This window comes from Hyla sarda, unplaced genomic scaffold (assembly GCF_029499605.1).
Source record: "Hyla sarda isolate aHylSar1 unplaced genomic scaffold, aHylSar1.hap1 scaffold_1153, whole genome shotgun sequence".
Taxonomy (NCBI): Eukaryota; Metazoa; Chordata; class Amphibia; order Anura; family Hylidae; genus Hyla; species Hyla sarda.
Window position 1 is genome coordinate 66,282 of NW_026607775.1, and position 22,110 is coordinate 88,391.

The following is a 22,110-nucleotide window of genomic DNA, read 5'->3' on the forward strand; positions in this document are numbered from 1 at the left end:
CCATAGTCACATACACAGCAAAGGAGAGATGTTGTTTACACCTAGTGATGTCAGTGGTATTGAGTGACATCACAGCACAGTGCTAAGGCTCCTGGGCCTGGACACAGCAGCGGCTGCAATATCTCAACGGAGAATACGTTTATATATATGTGTGTGTGTGCGCGTATATATATATATATATATATATATATATATATATATATATTCTCCGCCGAAATCACTTTTAAACCCATTTCCACCTTTTTTTCCCTTCTCTTCCTCTTACTTTTTTTTCACGTTTTTTTACGTTTTTCTCCTTTTCGCCTCTTTTCTGGGCGTATTATTCTTCTTTTTCTTCTTTTTTTCGTCTAATGCATACCCCATCAGTGCAGCAATGCTTATTCAATACCGCCAGCAGATGGAGACACTGGGGGATAATTTTCTAAGGATTTATACTGATTTTTCCTGTCTGAATTTGTCGCACAGAAAGTTGCAGGCCAAATATGTGTGACATTTCTGCGACTTTAGCTTCTAGAGCATTTTTACAACATTATACATAGGTGCTGAATACATAAAAAGCGACTGTTCAGCGACAGACAAGTCGCATCGGCTGAAAGTAGGCCAGAATGTCAGTCCATGTTGGAGCAGGTTTAGATACAGTCTAAAGTATAGATCTCAAAGTCTGTGCACAGAATTTAGCAAGGGCCTCGCACCTTCTGATGCATCAGGTAGGTGCACAATAGCATAGCCTAACCCTCTGTACTTTGGTCTATATTGATGCGGGACATAGACAGCCAGCTGATGACCAATCCATTAGTGCAATGGATGGCTGGAAGCATTTGTCTTTGCCTTTGCAATACCACAGAAGCAATGCATGGTCAATGTACAGCAATGACACACCTGTGTGAACAGCCAGGAGACCCCCCCCCCCCCCATGTTATGTTACATAGTTACATAGTTAGTACGGTCGAAAAAAGACATATGTCCATCAAGTTCAACCAGGGAATTAAGGGGTAGGGGTGTGGCGCGATATTGGGGAAGGGATGAGATTTTATATTTCTTCATAAGCATTAATCTTATTTTGTCAATTAGGAACATTCAGCACCCACCCGCTATCAAGGCAGCTGCCTATCATGTCATGCCCTACCTGCACAGGTGTGCTGGCTACTCAAATGATCCAATTAAGGAGGCCATTTAGTCAGCAGCAGCAGAAGTCCTGTGCCTGGACGCTCCAACAGCGGCCAGACACAAGCAGAAGCAGAAGCAGCAGAAGCAGCAGCAGCACCACCTTTTGTTTTTTGGCTGCAGCAGCAGCAAGGCCCACAGGGCTGGCTAGCTGGCTAGCCAGCAAGCAGGTAGCAATGAAAGTAGGAATCTTTCTTTTTAACCCTGTAAGGGGGTGGTGCACTGTACCCGAAGATACTGCCATATCGGGTCAATGCATAGGGCGACGGAAGCAAGCTTCGAAATCGGCCCCCGTTCTCAAAAATCCATTTAATATATGGTCCCCAGATAGGGGACGTATCAGATATTAAACTGATAAGAACAGATACTACACTTGATCTTAGCCAAAAGGCCGAGAAGCGATAACCGTGAAAGGGGCGGGCCCAACAAGGTGCCCTTCATGGGCACTATCACTGCTTGCTGTCAGGGAGGCTGCCAGACAATTTTCCATGCACACTCTGGGCTGGGGGGCAGTCAACCACCAGTACACACAGCAGAACCTAAACCCATACCATTATTGCTAAGCAGCAAGACAGGGGCCCATTGCACTCCCACGGGGCCTTTTTAAATGCAATCCATAACCCGGATTTGCCAGGAACCCTTCTTACTCCTCCTACTTGCATGTGACACTGGGCTTAGGATCTGCATAGGAAACACACACACAAGCACACACCTACCTTTGTTGCCTGCAGATGCCTCCTTGGCTGTCCCCAAACGGTATCAAACCAACACCCACGGGAAGCTGTAAGCATAGAGGACATGCCTGCACCCCATTGGACTTACCTGTGTGGGTTAAATCCGGGTTATTTGACAACCTATGGCGGTGATGGTTCTGCTCAGGCAGAGCAGTGCTGATGCTCCTCATAAAGCTGTCGCTGCTGTGAAGGTTCTAGGTGACATCACAAATCCCTATGGTTACATACACAACAAAGCTGGGTTGTTGTTGTTTACACTCTGCAAGGCCTGTGGAAGTGAGTGACATCATAGCACTGTAGTTCTGAGGGTTCTAGATGGATGCAACAATCTCCTGTTGCTTCTATGAAGGCCATAATAGACGACATCACCAAACAGCTCCATAGTCACATACACAGCAAAGGAGAGATGTTGTTTACACCTAGTGATGTCAGTGGTATTGAGTGACATCACAGCACAGTGCTAAGGCTCCTGGGCCTGGACACAGCAGCGGCTGCAATATCTCAACGGAGAATACGTTTATATATATGTGTGTGTGTGCGCGTATATATATATATATATATATATATATATATATATATATATATATTTCTCCGCCGAAATCACTTTTAAACCCATTTCCACCTTTTTTTCCCTTCTCTTCCTCTTACTTTTTTTTCAAGTTTTTTTACGTTTTTCTCCTTTTCGCCTCTTTTCTGGGCGTATTCTTCTTCTTTTTCTTCTTTTTTTTCGTCTAATGCATACCCCATCAGTGCAGCAATGCTTATTCAATACCGCCAGCAGATGGAGACACTGGGGGATAATTTTCTAAGGATTTATACTGATTTTTCCTGTCTGAATTTGTCGCACAGAAAGTTGCAGGCCAAATATGTGTGACATTTCTGCGACTTTAGCTTCTAGAGCATTTTTACAACATTATACATAGGTGCTGAATACATAAAAAGCGACTGTTCAGCGACAGACAAGTCGCATCGGCTGAAAGTAGGCCAGAATGTCAGTCCATGTTGGAGCAGGTTTAGATACAGTCTAAAGTATAGATCTCAAAGTCTGTGCACAGAATTTAGCAAGGGCCTCGCACCTTCTGATGCATCAGGTAGGTGCACAATAGCATAGCCTAACCCTCTGTACTTTGGTCTATATTGATGCGGGACATAGACAGCCAGCTGATGACCAATCCATTAGTGCAATGGATGGCTGGAAGCATTTGTCTTTGCCTTTGCAATACCACAGAAGCAATGCATGGTCAATGTACAGCAATGACACACCTGTGTGAACAGCCAGGAGACCCCCCCCATGTTATGTTACATAGTTACATAGTTAGTACGGTCGAAAAAAGACATATGTCCATCAAGTTCAACCAGGGAATTAAGGGGTAGGGGTGTGGCGCGATATTGGGGAAGGGATGAGATTTTATATTTCTTCATAAGCATTAATCTTATTTTGTCAATTAGGAACATTCAGCACCCACCCGCTATCAAGGCAGCTGCCTATCATGTCATGCCCTACCTGCACAGGTGTGCTGGCTACTCAAATGATCCAATTAAGGAGGCCATTTAGTCAGCAGCAGCAGAAGTCCTGTGCCTGGACGCTCCAACAGCGGCCAGACACAAGCAGAAGCAGAAGCAGCAGAAGCAGCAGCAGCACCACCTTTTGTTTTTTGGCTGCAGCAGCAGCAAGGCCCACAGGGCTGGCTAGCTGGATAGCCAGCAAGCAGGTAGCAATGAAAGTAGGAATCTTTCTTTTTAACCCTGTAAGGGGGTGGTGCACTGTACCCGAAGATACTGCCATATCGGGTCAATGCATAGGGCGACGGAAGCAAGCTTCGAAATCGGCCCCCGTTCTCAAAAATCCATTTAATATATGGTCCCCAGATAGGGGACGTATCAGATATTAAACTGATAAGAACAGATACTACACTTGATCTTAGCCAAAAGGCCGAGAAGCGATAACCGTGAAAGGGGCGGGCCCAACAAGGTGCCCTTCATGGGCACTATCACTGCTTGCTGTCAGGGAGGCTGCCAGACAATTTTCCATGCACACTCTGGGCTGGGGGGCAGTCAACCACCAGTACACACAGCAGAACCTAAACCCATACCATTATTGCTAAGCAGCAAGACAGGGGCCCATTGCACTCCCACGGGGCCTTTTTAAATGCAATCCATAACCCGGATTTGCCAGGAACCCTTCTTACTCCTCCTACTTGCATGTGACACTGGGCTTAGGATCTGCATAGGAAACACACACACAAGCACACACCTACCTTTGTTGCCTGCAGATGCCTCCTTGGCTGTCCCCAAACGGTATCAAACCAACACCCACGGGAAGCTGTAAGCATAGAGGACATGCCTGCACCCCATTGGACTTACCTGTGTGGGTTAAATCCGGGTTATTTGACAACCTATGGCGGTGATGGTTCTGCTCAGGCAGAGCAGTGCTGATGCTCCTCATAAAGCTGTCGCTGCTGTGAAGGTTCTAGGTGACATCACAAATCCCTATGGTTACATACACAACAAAGCTGGGTTGTTGTTGTTTACACTCTGCAAGGCCTGTGGAAGTGAGTGACATCATAGCACTGTAGTTCTGAGGGTTCTAGATGGATGCAACAATCTCCTGTTGCTTCTATGAAGGCCATAATAGACGACATCACCAAACAGCTCCATAGTCACATACACAGCAAAGGAGAGATGTTGTTTACACCTAGTGATGTCAGTGGTATTGAGTGACATCACAGCACAGTGCTAAGGCTCCTGGGCCTGGACACAGCAGCGGCTGCAATATCTCAACGGAGAATACGTTTATATATATGTGTGTGTGTGCGCGTATATATATATATATATATATATATATATATATATATATATATATATATATATATATATCTCCGCCGAAATCACTTTTAAACCCATTTCCACCTTTTTTTCCCTTCTCTTCCTCTTACTTTTTTTTCACGTTTTTTTACATTTTTCTCCTTTTCGCCTCTTTTCTGGGCGTATTATTCTTCTTTTTCTTCTTTTTTTTCGTCTAATGCATACCCCATCAGTGCAGCAATGCTTATTCAATACCGCCAGCAGATGGAGACACTGGGGGATAATTTTCTAAGGATTTATACTGATTTTTCCTGTCTGAATTTGTCGCACAGAAAGTTGCAGGCCAAATATGTGTGACATTTCTGCGACTTTAGCTTCTAGAGCATTTTTACAACATTATACATAGGTGCTGAATACATAAAAAGCGACTGTTCAGCGACAGACAAGTCGCATCGGCTGAAAGTAGGCCAGAATGTCAGTCCATGTTGGAGCAGGTTTAGATACAGTCTAAAGTATAGATCTCAAAGTCTGTGCACAGAATTTAGCAAGGGCCTCGCACCTTCTGATGCATCAGGTAGGTGCACAATAGCATAGCCTAACCCTCTGTACTTTGGTCTATATTGATGCGGGACATAGACAGCCAGCTGATGACCAATCCATTAGTGCAATGGATGGCTGGAAGCATTTGTCTTTGCCTTTGCAATACCACAGAAGCAATGCATGGTCAATGTACAGCAATGACACACCTGTGTGAACAGCCAGGAGACCCCCCCCCCCCCATGTTATGTTACATAGTTACATAGTTAGTACGGTCGAAAAAAGACATATGTCCATCAAGTTCAACCAGGGAATTAAGGGGTAGGGGTGTGGCGCGATATTGGGGAAGGGATGAGATTTTATATTTCTTCATAAGCATTAATCTTATTTTGTCAATTAGGAACATTCAGCACCCACCCGCTATCAAGGCAGCTGCCTATCATGTCATGCCCTACCTGCACAGGTGTGCTGGCTACTCAAATGATCCAATTAAGGAGGCCATTTAGTCAGCAGCAGCAGAAGTCCTGTGCCTGGACGCTCCAACAGCGGCCAGACACAAGCAGAAGCAGAAGCAGCAGAAGCAGCAGCAGCACCACCTTTTGTTTTTTGGCTGCAGCAGCAGCAAGGCCCACAGGGCTGGCTAGCTGGCTAGCCAGCAAGCAGGTAGCAATGAAAGTAGGAATCTTTCTTTTTAACCCTGTAAGGGGGTGGTGCACTGTACCCGAAGATACTGCCATATCGGGTCAATGCATAGGGCGACGGAAGCAAGCTTCGAAATCGGCCCCCGTTCTCAAAAATCCATTTAATATATGGTCCCCAGATAGGGGACGTATCAGATATTAAACTGATAAGAACAGATACTACACTTGATCTTAGCCAAAAGGCCGAGAAGCGATAACCGTGAAAGGGGCGGGCCCAACAAGGTGCCCTTCATGGGCACTATCACTGCTTGCTGTCAGGGAGGCTGCCAGACAATTTTCCATGCACACTCTGGGCTGGGGGGCAGTCAACCACCAGTACACACAGCAGAACCTAAACCCATACCATTATTGCTAAGCAGCAAGACAGGGGCCCATTGCACTCCCACGGGGCCTTTTTAAATGCAATCCATAACCCGGATTTGCCAGGAACCCTTCTTACTCCTCCTACTTGCATGTGACACTGGGCTTAGGATCTGCATAGGAAACACACACACAAGCACACACCTACCTTTGTTGCCTGCAGATGCCTCCTTGGCTGTCCCCAAACGGTATCAAACCAACACCCACGGGAAGCTGTAAGCATAGAGGACATGCCTGCACCCCATTGGACTTACCTGTGTGGGTTAAATCCGGGTTATTTGACAACCTATGGCGGTGATGGTTCTGCTCAGGCAGAGCAGTGCTGATGCTCCTCATAAAGCTGTCGCTGCTGTGAAGGTTCTAGGTGACATCACAAATCCCTATGGTTACATACACAACAAAGCTGGGTTGTTGTTGTTTACACTCTGCAAGGCCTGTGGAAGTGAGTGACATCATAGCACTGTAGTTCTGAGGGTTCTAGATGGATGCAACAATCTCCTGTTGCTTCTATGAAGGCCATAATAGACGACATCACCAAACAGCTCCATAGTCACATACACAGCAAAGGAGAGATGTTGTTTACACCTAGTGATGTCAGTGGTATTGAGTGACATCACAGCACAGTGCTAAGGCTCCTGGGCCTGGACACAGCAGCGGCTGCAATATCTCAACGGAGAATACGTTTATATATATGTGTGTGTGTGCGCGTATATATATATATATATATATATATATATATATATATATATTTCTCCGCCGAAATCACTTTTAAACCCATTTCCACCTTTTTTTCCCTTCTCTTCCTCTTACTTTTTTTTCACGTTTTTTTACGTTTTTCTCCTTTTCGCCTCTTTTCTGGGCGTATTATTCTTCTTTTTCTTCTTTTTTTTCGTCTAATGCATACCCCATCAGTGCAGCAATGCTTATTCAATACCGCCAGCAGATGGAGACACTGGGGGATCATTTTCTAAGGATTTATACTGATTTTTCCTGTCTGAATTTGTCGCACAGAAAGTTGCAGGCCAAATATGTGTGACATTTCTGCGACTTTAGCTTCTAGAGCATTTTTACAACATTATACATAGGTGCTGAATACATAAAAAGCGACTGTTCAGCGACAGACAAGTCGCATCGGCTGAAAGTAGGCCAGAATGTCAGTCCATGTTGGAGCAGGTTTAGATACAGTCTAAAGTATAGATCTCAAAGTCTGTGCACAGAATTTAGCAAGGGCCTCGCACCTTCTGATGCATCAGGTAGGTGCACAATAGCATAGCCTAACCCTCTGTACTTTGGTCTATATTGATGCGGGACATAGACAGCCAGCTGATGACCAATCCATTAGTGCAATGGATGGCTGGAAGCATTTGTCTTTGCCTTTGCAATACCACAGAAGCAATGCATGGTCAATGTACAGCAATGACACACCTGTGTGAACAGCCAGGAGACCCCCCCCCCCCCCATGTTATGTTACATAGTTACATAGTTAGTACGGTCGAAAAAAGACATATGTCCATCAAGTTCAACCAGGGAATTAAGGGGTAGGGGTGTGGCGCGATATTGGGGAAGGGATGAGATTTTATATTTCTTCATAAGCATTAATCTTATTTTGTCAATTAGGAACATTCAGCACCCACCCGCTATCAAGGCAGCTGCCTATCATGTCATGCCCTACCTGCACAGGTGTGCTGGCTACTCAAATGATCCAATTAAGGAGGCCATTTAGTCAGCAGCAGCAGAAGTCCTGTGCCTGGACGCTCCAACAGCGGCCAGACACAAGCAGAAGCAGAAGCAGCAGAAGCAGCAGCAGCACCACCTTTTGTTTTTTGGCTGCAGCAGCAGCAAGGCCCACAGGGCTGGCTAGCTGGCTAGCCAGCAAGCAGGTAGCAATGAAAGTAGGAATCTTTCTTTTTAACCCTGTAAGGGGGTGGTGCACTGTACCCGAAGATACTGCCATATCGGGTCAATGCATAGGGCGACGGAAGCAAGCTTCGAAATCGGCCCCCGTTCTCAAAAATCCATTTAATATATGGTCCCCAGATAGGGGACGTATCAGATATTAAACTGATAAGAACAGATTTTTTTTTTTTTTTTTTTTATCTAAAGCCGAGGAACGTGCTTTCGATTCACCCAAAGTGCAAGAAAAAGTGCAAACGTGTTACACTAAAAAAAAACGTGCACAAAGGATGCGGTCTATCGCAAGCCCTTCTCCGATAGGAGAGAGGCCCCCCAACAAACCTTACCCTTCACCTCCGGACCAAAAGGTACCTGCGAGGTTCCAGGTTCGATGTCCCTTTTCGCCAAAGCTACTAGGGGACCACAAATGCTCCCGGCATCCCCCTTGGCGTTGGCCAAGGTATCTGCCCGCAGAGCCGATTACGGTAGGTACCCTGCCAAAGCAGGAGTACCCGGGGTGTTTGCAGGGAGGTGCGGAACCTAATGGCCACACACACCTCCCCTAGACCGCCAGGAGGGACACCCAGAAGGGCTACCGCATCCTGACAAATCCTGTGAACACACAACACGCAAAAAGTGACACAGTGAGACAAAAAAGAAATAAATAAGTGAATGTGTGCAGATATACTGCCCGGACATCCGGCCGGATCTATAAAAATTTCTCTGATCCTAGCCAGAAGGCCGGGAATCAAGAGGTGAGTGCCACAAGGTGAAGAGATTATGGTGCCCGTGCTTCAACTCAGTGAGCCTATTCTCCCAGTGAGTTTCGGCACCTCGGGGTCACCACTCCCCGAGGCACAAAAGTACCTCGGCTCTAGACCCTCTCAGCCTCATGGCGAGACCCGGAGGGAACAGGTCACATCGGGGCAGCCGTCGAGCTGATTCCTCAGAACCAGCCCCGGAAAGCCCTGGTACACCTGCATCCTCCATGCAGCACCCATCCCCACCAGCATGAAAACTGATAAGAACAGATACTACACTTGATCTTAGCCAAAAGGCCGAGAAGCGATAACCGTGAAAGGGGCGGGCCCAACAAGGTGCCCTTCATGGGCACTATCACTGCTTGCTGTCAGGGAGGCTGCCAGACAATTTTCCATGCACACTCTGGGCTGGGGGGCAGTCAACCACCAGTACACACAGCAGAACCTAAACCCATACCATTATTGCTAAGCAGCAAGACAGGGGCCCATTGCACTCCCACGGGGCCTTTTTAAATGCAATCCATAACCCGGATTTGCCAGGAACCCTTCTTACTCCTCCTACTTGCATGTGACACTGGGCTTAGGATCTGCATAGGAAACACACACACAAGCACACACCTACCTTTGTTGCCTGCAGATGCCTCCTTGGCTGTCCCCAAACGGTATCAAACCAACACCCACGGGAAGCTGTAAGCATAGAGGACATGCCTGCACCCCATTGGACTTACCTGTGTGGGTTAAATCCGGGTTATTTGACAACCTATGGCGGTGATGGTTCTGCTCAGGCAGAGCAGTGCTGATGCTCCTCATAAAGCTGTCGCTGCTGTGAAGGTTCTAGGTGACATCACAAATCCCTATGGTTACATACACAACAAAGCTGGGTTGTTGTTGTTTACACTCTGCAAGGCCTGTGGAAGTGAGTGACATCATAGCACTGTAGTTCTGAGGGTTCTAGATGGATGCAACAATCTCCTGTTGCTTCTATGAAGGCCATAATAGACGACATCACCAAACAGCTCCATAGTCACATACACAGCAAAGGAGAGATGTTGTTTACACCTAGTGATGTCAGTGGTATTGAGTGACATCACAGCACAGTGCTAAGGCTCCTGGGCCTGGACACAGCAGCGGCTGCAATATCTCAACGGAGAATACGTTTATATATATGTGTGTGTGTGCGCGTATATATATATATATATATATATATATATATATATATATATATATTCTCCGCCGAAATCACTTTTAAACCCATTTCCACCTTTTTTTCCCTTCTCTTCCTCTTACTTTTTTTTCACGTTTTTTTACGTTTTTCTCCTTTTCGCCTCTTTTCTGGGCGTATTATTCTTCTTTTTCTTCTTTTTTTTCGTCTAATGCATACCCCATCAGTGCAGCAATGCTTATTCAATACCGCCAGCAGATGGAGACACTGGGGGATAATTTTCTAAGGATTTATACTGATTTTTCCTGTCTGAATTTGTCGCACAGAAAGTTGCAGGCCAAATATGTGTGACATTTCTGCGACTTTAGCTTCTAGAGCATTTTTACAACATTATACATAGGTGCTGAATACATAAAAAGCGACTGTTCAGCGACAGACAAGTCGCATCGGCTGAAAGTAGGCCAGAATGTCAGTCCATGTTGGAGCAGGTTTAGATACAGTCTAAAGTATAGATCTCAAAGTCTGTGCACAGAATTTAGCAAGGGCCTCGCACCTTCTGATGCATCAGGTAGGTGCACAATAGCATAGCCTAACCCTCTGTACTTTGGTCTATATTGATGCGGGACATAGACAGCCAGCTGATGACCAATCCATTAGTGCAATGGATGGCTGGAAGCATTTGTCTTTGCCTTTGCAATACCACAGAAGCAATGCATGGTCAATGTACAGCAATGACACACCTGTGTGAACAGCCAGGAGACCCCCCCCCCCCCCCCCCATGTTATGTTACATAGTTACATAGTTAGTACGGTCGAAAAAAGACATATGTCCATCAAGTTCAACCAGGGAATTAAGGGGTAGGGGTGTGGCGCGATATTGGGGAAGGGATGAGATTTTATATTTCTTCATAAGCATTAATCTTATTTTGTCAATTAGGAACATTCAGCACCCACCCGCTATCAAGGCAGCTGCCTATCATGTCATGCCCTACCTGCACAGGTGTGCTGGCTACTCAAATGATCCAATTAAGGAGGCCATTTAGTCAGCAGCAGCAGAAGTCCTGTGCCTGGACGCTCCAACAGCGGCCAGACACAAGCAGAAGCAGAAGCAGCAGAAGCAGCAGCAGCACCACCTTTTGTTTTTTGGCTGCAGCAGCAGCAAGGCCCACAGGGCTGGCTAGCTGGCTAGCCAGCAAGCAGGTAGCAATGAAAGTAGGAATCTTTCTTTTTAACCCTGTAAGGGGGTGGTGCACTGTACCCGAAGATACTGCCATATCGGGTCAATGCATAGGGCGACGGAAGCAAGCTTCGAAATCGGCCCCCGTTCTCAAAAATCCATTTAATATATGGTCCCCAGATAGGGGACGTATCAGATATTAAACTGATAAGAACAGATACTACACTTGATCTTAGCCAAAAGGCCGAGAAGCGATAACCGTGAAAGGGGCGGGCCCAACAAGGTGCCCTTCATGGGCACTATCACTGCTTGCTGTCAGGGAGGCTGCCAGACAATTTTCCATGCACACTCTGGGCTGGGGGGCAGTCAACCACCAGTACACACAGCAGAACCTAAACCCATACCATTATTGCTAAGCAGCAAGACAGGGGCCCATTGCACTCCCACAGGGCCTTTTTAAATGCAATCCATAACCCGGATTTGCCAGGAACCCTTCTTACTCCTCCTACTTGCATGTGACACTGGGCTTAGGATCTGCATAGGAAACACACACACAAGCACACACCTACCTTTGTTGCCTGCAGATGCCTCCTTGGCTGTCCCCAAACGGTATCAAACCAACACCCACGGGAAGCTGTAAGCATAGAGGACATGCCTGCACCCCATTGGACTTACCTGTGTGGGTTAAATCCGGGTTATTTGACAACCTATGGCGGTGATGGTTCTGCTCAGGCAGAGCAGTGCTGATGCTCCTCATAAAGCTGTCGCTGCTGTGAAGGTTCTAGGTGACATCACAAATCCCTATGGTTACATACACAACAAAGCTGGGTTGTTGTTGTTTACACTCTGCAAGGCCTGTGGAAGTGAGTGACATCATAGCACTGTAGTTCTGAGGGTTCTAGATGGATGCAACAATCTCCTGTTGCTTCTATGAAGGCCATAATAGACGACATCACCAAACAGCTCCATAGTCACATACACAGCAAAGGAGAGATGTTGTTTACACCTAGTGATGTCAGTGGTATTGAGTGACATCACAGCACAGTGCTAAGGCTCCTGGGCCTGGACACAGCAGCGGCTGCAATATCTCAACGGAGAATACGTTTATATATATGTGTGTGTGTGCGCGTATATATATATATATATATATATATATATATAATCGTAGTAATATGCAGCACACCAAAATCAAGTGCAAAGTGCTTTTTATTCCATGAGGTACAAAAGCGACGTTTCGCCGGCCTCACGCCAGCATTCTCAAGTGACAATGAGTGATACAAACGGGCTTATATACACACCGCCCTTCATCAATTAGTGACATCATAAGTGTATTAACATAAATAAACAAACATTGAGAAAGACATGATCATACTTTGAATCACAAACATCGCAACAGAGTATGTCATATATTCAATATTACAATCCCTCCCAGGGTGTATAGCATATAGTGTGCTGCTTACTGTGAAATATACGTATAGATTGCCTCCCGGGTCCAGCCACGGTGTCCATAGCCTCACGCCGTGAATCTCGTGGAACGCCAGAGTCAGCGCCATTCGCGCTGTCAGCGGAGAACAACATCCGGTACGTCACTTCCGATGTATAGAGGATCGCGATGTACGCGACGCTAAGCTTGGTGTTGCTTAGTAACAAGGCTTGTTAATCCCAGTATCCATGAAAATCAATGATAACGGTCAGAGAAGTAGCATATGTATGACGCAAACTGGGGCATCAGGTTTATGTAGAGAAAGATAGTTGTATAGACATGAATGGGGAATGTATCTGGAGTCACACACAGTTGCATACAATGGGGATGTGAGCACAGCAATCCTCCTGCTATTAAGGGTAAGGGTGAGAATTGTGGGACTACCCGAGTAAATCGGGGTATCCACAGTATGTGACCAAGGCAGAACCGCACAGAACTGTTGCAGGGTCTGTCCTATAGTACACAAATTCACCCCCCCTATTGTTGCTGGTGGAAGCGCTCAATTTTCCCCCACACATCAATCCATGCACACTGACCCACAGTCTCATTACCCCATGTAATGTCTGGATAATGTCCAAGACTAAGCAGAATGTTTCTAATGGTGACGGAGGATGTATTGACGCCGTGTTCTGGCTCGGCACCGTGGCTGTCACCCAGACAGAGAGCAACCTAAATAAAAAGAGAATACATAATTAAGAATAAAATATAAAAACCAATTCAGAAATAAAAATTGTATCACAAATCACCCCACAAAGGGAGGTACGTTATACCCCAGCCGGGGCTAGACCATCAAATTACTTCATCATTTTAGGAGAAACAATGAATTCAATATTTAACCCATTGGGTTTGAGACAGTTTAGATCAAAGATCCATCTCAGTTCACGTTTTTTGAGCATGGTGATTCTATCACCACCCCTGTTAGGGGGCGGAATGTGATCGACCACCATACATCTCAAGTCAGATTCTTTATGACCCATTTCTATAAAATGGTTGGAGACAGGCAAGTCCCTTCTACCCTTTCTAATAGAATAGCGGTGTTGATTAAGTCTGGTTTTAAGATCTCTCCTTGTTTCCCCCACATATATTAGGTCACATGGACACCACAGAATATAAATAATGTGGTCACTGTCACATGTGAGAAAATATTTGATCGGATATTGTTGATGTGTGGATGGATGGATGAATGTATTTCCTTTATGAATATATTTACAATTGACACAGTGTCTACATGGGAAACAGCCTTTTGATTGTGTAGTGAGATATTTCTGAATAGATCCACTGTATCTAGATGTATCTGATTTGACTAAATGATCTCTGAGATTTCTGGCCCTTCTATATGACATTAGAGGGGGGTTCTGAAAATCATGAATTTGTGGATAGCTGTCCTTTATCAAGTGCCAGTGTTTCCTCACAATTTTGGCTATGACATTAGAGTGCTCACTATAGGTGGAAATGAATGGAATGCGTTGCATATTGTTATTTTTCTTGGAATGGAAGTTGGTAGATTGTAATGTGCTGGCTTTGTGTCTCTGATGATTAATGATTACAGCCGGATAGCCTCTGTGTAGGAATTGTCTTGCCATCTTGTCACATGCTCTGTTGAATTTGTCTGCCGTGTCAGTAATTCGACCTGCCCGGATAAATTGACTGTATGGAAGTGATTTGATCATAGATCTTGGATGTGATGAATCGTATCTAAGTAATGTATTGCAGTCTGTTGGTTTAGTGTAGATATCTGTTGACAGTTTGTTGTTAGAAATGGTGACCTCAGTATCCAAAAAATGAATTTTTTCATTAGAATGCGTCAATGTAAATTGTAAATCTACATCTATATTGTTAAGATATTGTTGAAACTCTAAGAGTTCAGCTGTACCACCGCTCCAAACTAGAAAAATATCATCGATATATCTCCACCACCCCAGGATATACCTGGAGTGGTGGGATATATATACGTGCCGTTCCTCAAAATCTGACATGACTATGTTGGCATAGGTTGGTGCCATGTTGCTGCCCATGGCAGTCCCACGGCATTGGATATAAAATTTATCATCAAACGTAAAGTAATTATTGTGTAGTACAAATGTAAGTAGTTCCAAGATGAAATCAATTTTGATGGAATCCATATTTAGAGCCACCAAGCCTTCTCTAACTGCAAGGACACCCCTGGAATGTTGTATAGATGTATACAAGGATACTATATCAAAGGATGCTATTAAGGCATTGTCTGGTATGTGGACCTTAGAGATTTTGGTTAGAAAATCACTGGTGTCCTGCAGATAGGATTTGGCCTGGATGGCTAGAGGTCTCAACACTTTGTCAAGGAAAATGGAAATGTTGTTAGAAAGTGACCCCCTGCCCGAGACAATAGGTCTGCCTGGAGGATTCTCCAGGCATTTATGTATCTTGGGCAGGAGGTATAACACCGGTGTAACAGGATTTGATGGTATTAAAAAATCATGCAATTTTTTATCAATTATGTGCCTGTCAAGGGCTTGCTGTGCTATAATTTCTATAGTATGGACCATCGCCCATTTTGGATCTCTAGGTAGAATACAATACACTGACTGGTCTTCTAACTGTCTCCTTGCTTCCCGCAAATACATACTCTTGTCCATGACCACAACCCCACCGCCCTTGTCTGCCGGCTTAATGATGAGGTTGTGGTCATGGACAAGTTCCTGCATGGCCAAAAGTTCGCCATGTAGTAAATTAGGATGTTTCAATTTAGTTTGCACAGATTTAATATGTTCCAATTCTTTTTTTAGACACTCTGTAAACATACATATGGCATGTGAATCAACATTAGGCTGAAATTCACTCACAGTAGGTAAATCGTAATTATTGAATTCGAAGGGCGTGTCTCTCTGTATATCGCCATCCGTTGACACCTGAGGTGGTAAACCATCACCACCAGGTGACTCCGGACCCCGACCAGAGAACCACACCCTAAGCCTCAATCTACGAATAAAGGAAGCTATATCAAGTTCAAGTTGAAACCAATCATTTTTTACATTAGGGCAAAAACCAAGTCCCTTAGATAGTAATGACAATTGAGAGTCTGTAAGAATATGTGAAGAGATATTTACCACTGTACGTGTGTCTGTGGCATCTACTTCTTCTTCTGATGTGAGGACTTTGTTGCACCAGTCTTGGTTCTCTGGGCTCGGGTTCTTCCGGGATCTGTGGTGTTTTCTCCCTCCTCTTCTTTGCCGTCCCCATCGGACGGCCTTGTCGCTAAAAAAGGCACCGTAGTAGCTTGTTTGGATGATGATCCTGATGCTCTCATTTTAGTCGGCTCCGAAGTGACTTCTAGATCCTCAGAGGTGTTGCCTCTCCTTTGGCCTCTTCTAGATGCACTATATAAATTGTCCCAGATATAAATTTTACCATTCTCATAATCTTGGCTGTCCCTGAACCACTTGTGTCTCTTTGTTTCTTCTATTTGATTCTTTTGTTTAGCAAGGAATTCTTGTTGTTTATCAAATAATTTTTTGTATTCATCCTCTGGCATAGAGGATTTAAGGGTAATCTCCAACTCATCCACTTTCTTCTGTATAGTTGTTAAATCACGCTGCAGAAATTCAATATTAAGCAGTATCATGTCCAAAGAATATTTATTGGAAATAGCTTCATATTTGTTTTTAAAGTCCATATCGGAGGTGAATGAATTTGCTTTCGGTTGGATTCTCATACCTCTAGGAATTCTTTGTGTACGGAAATATTCGGTCATAGTAGACAAATGCAATTGAACTGAGAGTAATTTCTTTGTCTCTGTCTCATACATACGCCTTAGGTCAATAGTAGAAGGATGATGTAAAAATGAAGCATTATTCGGTCTACTCCCCAGGATGCGGTCAGCGTCCTCCCTTGTGTAGGAAAATACATCATGGACATTCGAACTAGATGCTTGATCCATAGTAGTTGTAGAAGTAATCTCCAACTTGAAGTAGAGTGCTCGCTTGTCTCCCTTGTAACAAAATCCCAAAATAAGCAGCACATCGAGGTAATTGAAGAGATGTAGGTAGGGTGCACGCATGCTGGAGGACAGCTATCCACAAATTCATGATTTTCAGAACCCCCCTCTAATGTCATATAGAAGGGCCAGAAATCTCAGAGATCATTTAGTCAAATCAGATACATCTAGATACAGTGGATCTATTCAGAAATATCTCACTACACAATCAAAAGGCTGTTTCCCATGTAGACACTGTGTCAATTGTAAATATATTCATAAAGGAAATACATTCATCCATCCATCCACACATCAACAATATCCGATCAAATATTTTCTCACATGTGACAGTGACCACATTATTTATATTCTGTGGTGTCCATGTGACCTAATATATGTGGGGGAAACAAGGAGAGATCTTAAAACCAGACTTAATCAACACCGCTATTCTATTAGAAAGGGTAGAAGGGACTTGCCTGTCTCCAACCATTTTATAGAAATGGGTCATAAAGAATCTGACTTGAGATGTATGGTGGTCGATCACATTCCGCCCCCTAACAGGGGTGGTGATAGAATCACCATGCTCAAAAAACGTGAACTGAGATGGATCTTTGATCTAAACTGTCTCAAACCCAATGGGTTAAATATTGAATTCATTGTTTCTCCTAAAATGATGAAGTAATTTGATGGTCTAGCCCCGGCTGGGGTATAACGTACCTCCCTTTGTGGGGTGATTTGTGATACAATTTTTATTTCTGAATTGGTTTTTATATTTTATTCTTAATTATGTATTCTCTTTTTATTTAGGTTGCTCTCTGTCTGGGTGACAGCCACGGTGCCGAGCCAGAACACGGCGTCAATACATCCTCCGTCACCATTAGAAACATTCTGCTTAGTCTTGGACATTATCCAGACATTACATGGGGTAATGAGACTGTGGGTCAGTGTGCATGGATTGATGTGTGGGGGAAAATTGAGCGCTTCCACCAGCAACAATAGGGGGGGTGAATTTGTGTACTATAGGACAGACCCTGCAACAGTTCTGTGCGGTTCTGCCTTGGTCACATACTGTGGATACCCCGATTTACTCGGGTAGTCCCACAATTCTCACCCTTACCCTTAATAGCAGGAGGATTGCTGTGCTCACATCCCCATTGTATGCAACTGTGTGTGACTCCAGATACATTCCCCATTCATGTCTATACAACTATCTTTCTCTACATAAACCTGATGCCCCAGTTTGCGTCATACATATGCTACTTCTCTGACCGTTATCATTGATTTTCATGGATACTGGGATTAACAAGCCTTGTTACTAAGCAACACCAAGCTTAGCGTCGCGTACATCGCGATCCTCTATACATCGGAAGTGACGTACCGGATGTTGTTCTCCGCTGACAGCGCGAATGGCGCTGACTCTGGCGTTCCACGAGATTCACGGCGTGAGGCTATGGACACCGTGGCTGGACCCGGGAGGCAATCTATACGTATATTTCACAGTAAGCAGCACACTATATGCTATACACCCTGGGAGGGATTGTAATATTGAATATATGACATACTCTGTTGCGATGTTTGTGATTCAAAGTATGATCATGTCTTTCTCAATGTTTGTTTATTTATGTTAATACACTTATGATGTCACTAATTGATGAAGGGCGGTGTGTATATAAGCCCGTTTGTATCACTCATTGTCACTTGAGAATGCTGGCGTGAGGCCGGCGAAACGTCGCTTTTGTACCTCATGGAATAAAAAGCACTTTGCACTTGATTTTGGTGTGCTGCATATTACTACGATTATCATTAAGGAACCAGTGGACCGTGGCTCCAGCATGCGTGCACCCTACCTACATCTCTTCAATTACCTCGATGTGCTGCTTATTTTGGGATTTTTTTATATATATATATATATATATATATATATATATATATATATATTTCTCCGCCGAAATCACTTTTAAACCCATTTCCACCTTTTTTTCCCTTCTCTTCCTCTTACTTTTTTTTCACGTTTTTTTACGTTTTTCTCCTTTTCGCCTCTTTTCTGGGCGTATTATTCTTCTTTTTCTTCTTTTTTTTCGTCTAATGCATACCCCATCAGTGCAGCAATGCTTATTCAATACCGCCAGCAGATGGAGACACTGGGGGATAATTTTCTAAGGATTTATACTGATTTTTCCTGTCTGAATTTGTCGCACAGAAAGTTGCAGGCCAAATATGTGTGACATTTCTGCGACTTTAGCTTCTAGAGCATTTTTACAACATTATACATAGGTGCTGAATACATAAAAAGCGACTGTTCAGCGACAGACAAGTCGCATCGGCTGAAAGTAGGCCAGAATGTCAGTCCATGTTGGAGCAGGTTTAGATACAGTCTAAAGTATAGATCTCAAAGTCTGTGCACAGAATTTAGCAAGGGCCTCGCACCTTCTGATGCATCAGGTAGGTGCACAATAGCATAGCCTAACCCTCTGTACTTTGGTCTATATTGATGCGGGACATAGACAGCCAGCTGATGACCAATCCATTAGTGCAATGGATGGCTGGAAGCATTTGTCTTTGCCTTTGCAATACCACAGAAGCAATGCATGGTCAATGTACAGCAATGACACACCTGTGTGAACAGCCAGAAGACCCCCCCCCCCCCCATGTTATGTTACATAGTTACATAGTTAGTACGGTCGAAAAAAGACATATGTCCATCAAGTTCAACCAGGGAATTAAGGGGTAGGGGTGTGGCGCGATATTGGGGAAGGGATGAGATTTTATATTTCTTCATAAGCATTAATCTTATTTTGTCAATTAGGAACATTCAGCACCCACCCGCTATCAAGGCAGCTGCCTATCATGTCATGCCCTACCTGCACAGGTGTGCTGGCTACTCAAATGATCCAATTAAGGAGGCCATTTAGTCAGCAGCAGCAGAAGTCCTGTGCCTGGACGCTCCAACAGCGGCCAGACACAAGCAGAAGCAGAAGCAGCAGAAGCAGCAGCAGCAGAAGTCCTGTGCCTGGACGCTCCAACAGCGGCCAGACACAAGCAGAAGCAGAAGCAGCAGAAGCAGCAGCAGCACCACCTTTTGTTTTTTGGCTGCAGCAGCAGCAAGGCCCACAGGGCTGGCTAGCTGGCTAGCCAGCAAGCAGGTAGCAATGAAAGTAGGAATCTTTCTTTTTAACCCTGTAAGGGGTTGGTGCACTGTACCCGAAGATACTGCCATATCGGGTCAATGCATAGGGCGACGGAAGCAAGCTTCGAAATCGGCCCCCGTTCTCAAAAATCCATTTAATATATGGTCCCCAGATAGGGGACGTATCAGATATTAAACTGATAAGAACAGATACTACACTTGATCTTAGCCAAAAGGCCGAGAAGCGATAACCGTGAAAGGGGCGGGCCCAACAAGGTGCCCTTCATGGGCACTATCACTGCTTGCTGTCAGGGAGGCTGCCAGACAATTTTCCATGCACACTCTGGGCTGGGGGGCAGTCAACCACCAGTACACACAGCAGAACCTAAACCCATACCATTATTGCTAAGCAGCAAGACAGGGGCCCATTGCACTCCCACGGGGCCTTTTTAAATGCAATCCATAACCCGGATTTGCCAGGAACCCTTCTTACTCCTCCTACTTGCATGTGACACTGGGCTTAGGATCTGCATAGGAAACACACACACAAGCACACACCTACCTTTGTTGCCTGCAGATGCCTCCTTGGCTGTCCCCAAACGGTATCAAACCAACACCCACGGGAAGCTGTAAGCATAGAGGACATGCCTGCACCCCATTGGACTTACCTGTGTGGGTTAAATCCGGGTTATTTGACAACCTATGGCGGTGATGGTTCTGCTCAGGCAGAGCAGTGCTGATGCTCCTCATAAAGCTGTCGCTGCTGTGAAGGTTCTAGGTGACATCACAAATCCCTATGGTTACATACACAACAAAGCTGGGTTGTTGTTGTTTACACTCTGCAAGGCCTGTGGAAGTGAGTGACATCATAGCACTGTAGTTCTGAGGGTTCTAGATGGATGCAACAATCTCCTGTTGCTTCTATGAAGGCCATAATAGACGACATCACCAAACAGCTCCATAGTCACATACACAGCAAAGGAGAGATGTTGTTTACACCTAGTGATGTCAGTGGTATTGAGTGACATCACAGCACAGTGCTAAGGCTCCTGGGCCTGGACACAGCAGCGGCTGCAATATCTCAACGGAGAATACGTTTATATATATGTGTGTGTGTGCGCGTATATATATATATATATATATATATATATATATATATATATATATATATTTCTCCGCCGAAATCACTTTTAAACCCATTTCCACCTTTTTTTCCCTTCTCTTCCTCTTACTTTTTTTTCACGTTTTTTTACGTTTTTCTCCTTTTCGCCTCTTTTCTGGGCGTATTATTCTTCTTTTTCTTCTTTTTTTTCGTCTAATGCATACCCCATCAGTGCAGCAATGCTTATTCAATACCGCCAGCAGATGGAGACACTGGGGGATAATTTTCTAAGGATTTATACTGATTTTTCCTGTCTGAATTTGTCGCACAGAAAGTTGCAGGCCAAATATGTGTGACATTTCTGCGACTTTAGCTTCTAGAGCATTTTTACAACATTATACATAGGTGCTGAATACATAAAAAGCGACTGTTCAGCGACAGACAAGTCGCATCGGCTGAAAGTAGGCCAGAATGTCAGTCCATGTTGGAGCAGGTTTAGATACAGTCTAAAGTATAGATCTCAAAGTCTGTGCACAGAATTTAGCAAGGGCCTCGCACCTTCTGATGCATCAGGTAGGTGCACAATAGCATAGCCTAACCCTCTGTACTTTGGTCTATATTGATGCGGGACATAGACAGCCAGCTGATGACCAATCCATTAGTGCAATGGATGGCTGGAAGCATTTGTCTTTGCCTTTGCAATACCACAGAAGCAATGCATGGTCAATGTACAGCAATGACACACCTGTGTGAACAGCCAGGAGACCCCCCCCCCCCCCCCATGTTATGTTACATAGTTACATAGTTAGTACGGTCGAAAAAAGACATATGTCCATCAAGTTCAACCAGGGAATTAAGGGGTAGGGGTGTGGCGCGATATTGGGGAAGGGATGAGATTTTATATTTCTTCATAAGCATTAATCTTATTTTGTCAATTAGGAACATTCAGCACCCACCCGCTATCAAGGCAGCTGCCTATCATGTCATGCCCTACCTGCACAGGTGTGCTGGCTACTCAAATGATCCAATTAAGGAGGCCATTTAGTCAGCAGCAGCAGAAGTCCTGTGCCTGGACGCTCCAACAGCGGCCAGACACAAGCAGAAGCAGAAGCAGCAGAAGCAGCAGCAGCACCACCTTTTGTTTTTTGGCTGC

The 22,110-nt window shown here is 44.7% G+C and overlaps 6 non-coding genes and 1 pseudogene across 6 annotated transcripts; all 7 read right to left on the minus strand.

Moving 5' to 3' along the window:
- Positions 1 to 1,376: 1,376 nt before the first annotated feature.
- LOC130302131 (U2 spliceosomal RNA) lies at positions 1,377 to 1,567 on the minus strand. Its single transcript, XR_008852436.1, has one exon. It is a non-coding gene; the product is annotated as a U2 spliceosomal RNA (small nuclear RNA).
- Positions 1,568 to 3,652: 2,085 nt separating this feature from the next.
- Positions 3,653 to 3,843, minus strand: LOC130302133 (U2 spliceosomal RNA). Its single transcript, XR_008852438.1, has one exon. It is a non-coding gene; the product is annotated as a U2 spliceosomal RNA (small nuclear RNA).
- Positions 3,844 to 5,945: 2,102 nt separating this feature from the next.
- LOC130302134 (U2 spliceosomal RNA) lies at positions 5,946 to 6,136 on the minus strand. Its single transcript, XR_008852439.1, has one exon. It is a non-coding gene; the product is annotated as a U2 spliceosomal RNA (small nuclear RNA).
- A 2,087-nt stretch (positions 6,137 to 8,223) lies between these two features.
- On the minus strand, positions 8,224 to 8,409 carry LOC130302153 (U2 spliceosomal RNA). The gene has a single exon (XR_008852457.1). It is a non-coding gene; the product is annotated as a U2 spliceosomal RNA (small nuclear RNA).
- A 695-nt stretch (positions 8,410 to 9,104) lies between these two features.
- On the minus strand, positions 9,105 to 9,264 carry LOC130302157 (U2 spliceosomal RNA; annotated as a pseudogene).
- Positions 9,265 to 11,358: 2,094 nt separating this feature from the next.
- On the minus strand, positions 11,359 to 11,549 carry LOC130302135 (U2 spliceosomal RNA). Its single transcript, XR_008852440.1, has one exon. It is a non-coding gene; the product is annotated as a U2 spliceosomal RNA (small nuclear RNA).
- An 8,364-nt stretch (positions 11,550 to 19,913) lies between these two features.
- On the minus strand, positions 19,914 to 20,104 carry LOC130302147 (U2 spliceosomal RNA). Its single transcript, XR_008852452.1, has one exon. It is a non-coding gene; the product is annotated as a U2 spliceosomal RNA (small nuclear RNA).
- Positions 20,105 to 22,110: the final 2,006 nt, after the last annotated feature.